This window comes from Schistocerca cancellata, chromosome 10 (genome assembly GCF_023864275.1).
Source record: "Schistocerca cancellata isolate TAMUIC-IGC-003103 chromosome 10, iqSchCanc2.1, whole genome shotgun sequence".
NCBI classification, from domain to species: domain Eukaryota; kingdom Metazoa; phylum Arthropoda; class Insecta; order Orthoptera; family Acrididae; genus Schistocerca; species Schistocerca cancellata.
In genome coordinates, this window is record NC_064635.1 from 221,032,726 (window position 1) to 221,035,161 (window position 2,436).

A 2,436-nucleotide genomic window follows, 5' to 3' on the forward strand; every position below is an offset into this window, starting at 1 on the left:
TTGTATTGGTTTGTGGCCTGATTGTTTCAGCATCAAAAATGGTTCAAATGGCTCTGAGCACTATGGGACTTAACATCTGAGATCATCAGTCCCCTAGAACTTATAACTACTTAAACCTAACATCACGCACACCCATGCCCGAGGCACGATTCGAACCTGCGACCGTGGCGGTCGCGCGGTTCCACACTGAAGCGCCTAGAACCGCTCGGCCACTGCGGCCGGCGTTTCAGCATCTATTGATTCAGAGTCTATATAACTGTCTATTTCTTGCTCCTTGTGTCCTGGATGGAGATAGCCTCCCGAGACAAATTTGACTGGTTTGATGTATTGTTCACATTCACATGTGTCGTAGGGTTTTCCATGTGATCGCGATTCCGGTTTGTGTGCGACTTTGTATCACGTGATGTACGTCGGCTGGGGGAAATTCAGTGTATGTCGGTTTTGTTTGTACATTTTGTTGAGTGCATTAAATATAAGCTCATCCTCCAACTCATCTATTCTCTGTGTTAATGTTATTTGGAAATTTGTCCGGTGGTGTAGTGGTCTATTGATCTATTGTCACCTCTTAGTGGACGGAGCCACCGACTGCTATGTCACCTACATATCCTATCGTATTGATATAGCTATCCTGTGACGTCGTTGAGCGTGTTAGGGGCGGGATGAGTTGTGTTTCGTCGTATTTCTCTGGCAGAAGACTCGTTTGTCTTCTCCAGGAGATTGCTCTTCGGTAGCCTCTCTGTACTACTGATAGTGATTTGTATTTATGTGTCTTGGGTGACTGGCGTTGCATGATACGAGCGAAACTACTCGAACACGTGACAGAAGAGCCGAGTAAAACTTTTACAGACTGTACACACGTCGGCAGAAATATCCTTAAAAATGCGTACCGGGCAGAGTAGAGAGCGAGCGCCTCGCTGTCTCTCCCAAGAATTTCTACCGCGAAACGGGCTGAAATCAATCTCGGATCTGTGATCTACTTCATACATCTCCATTTGAATGATGTATAAATTAATCAGATTTAAAAACGTTTATTTGCTCATAATGAAAAGGAACAATATGCGAATCGCACGAGAAATGTGAGCCCTGAAGTGATTATGGATTTCGACTCAAAATCAGTTGCAACTAAATTGACCACGCATTCGACGATAGTGTGCGACGCTGCACGGCTTTTCATTACAGCGTTATCATTGGAAGCAGTCGCAGAGTTATCTAAGCGTCAAGGCGAAAACACGTAACTTCACGGGCGTATGGCGCCTTGCGTGGGCTCAAACATATTTGGGCGCGGAAAGAGGCTACTGGAGATGGAGTACTACTGCGGTGGTTGCTTAGCCGAGGAATCCTGCAGTGTGAATTCCACAGTGAAGAACTCGCGTATCAGCCGAAATAGCTCAGTTGGGAGAGCGTTAGACTGAAGATCTAAAGGTCCCTGGTTCGATCCCGGGTTTCGGCATACGTTTTTTCTCCGTAACCTCTTGTCTCAAAATATTCCGTTTAGGATACAGAAAAGTTGCAATAGTAGGAAAGATACCCAGTTATTCAGAAATAATTACGAAGGGCTTTCACTAAGGCACGCAACACATTTTGTTTCTCGGCCAATTTAGGTTCAAAAAATGCGGAATTTGTTGTGGGGAAATGTGGACTGTTCCTGGTCCAGCTCCTACAGTTTCATGAGGTTCCGTTACACATAGCCTTCAAAATGGCGTCTGTGAAGCAGGCGCGTTCGAAGCAGAGAGCTGTCGCTGAGTTTCTTTGGCGGAAAACCAGAGAATCGCAGATATTCGTAGGCGCTTTCAGGATGTCTACGGAGTCCTGGCGGTGAACAAAAGCAAGGGGAGTCGTCGGGCGCGGCGCCCGTCACCACCGCAACAACGTCGCGCAAACCTGTGCGATCTGCCGCCCGCCTGCCGGCCGCGCACGGCTGCCATGTTGGAGCGTGCGGACACCCTCACTCGCGGTGATGGACAGTCCACAGTGAGAAGCGCCGCTGCACGGCTGGATGCCTCTGTCGGTGGCGCTGACAGAGGTCTGAGCACCCGAGAGGAGCTGGTACCACACTGCTCTTCCTCATGCACCCACCTTCCGACACTCCCACCTGTTTCCCGCGATGAACGAGGATCTCCAAGCGCAGCAGTACGTGAAGGTGGGCAAGGCGTCCGCTCCCACGTCGGCCAGTAGAGAGGTACGACGCGGACATATAGGTCCTGCTAGTAAGGTGGCATAAGGCTGCTCTTCAGTCTGGAACCGTGTGACCGCTACGGTCGCAGGTTCAAATCCTGCCTCGGTCATGGATGTGTGTGATGTCCTTAGGTTTAAGTAGTTCAAAGTTCTATGGGACTGAACACCACAGATGTTAAGTCGCATAGTGCTCAGAGCCATTTGAACCATTTTTTCGTAAGGCTGCCGCTTTGAACGGAGATTATGTTCAAAAATGGGTTT

The 2,436-nt window shown here is 48.9% G+C and overlaps 1 non-coding gene across 1 annotated transcript; it reads left to right on the top strand.

Annotated features, from left to right (window-relative positions):
• The first annotated feature begins 1,377 nt into the window (after positions 1-1,377).
• On the top strand, positions 1,378-1,450 carry Trnaf-gaa (transfer RNA phenylalanine (anticodon GAA)). Its single transcript has one exon. It is a non-coding gene; the product is annotated as a tRNA-Phe (tRNA).
• The last annotated feature ends 986 nt before the right edge of the window (positions 1,451-2,436 follow it).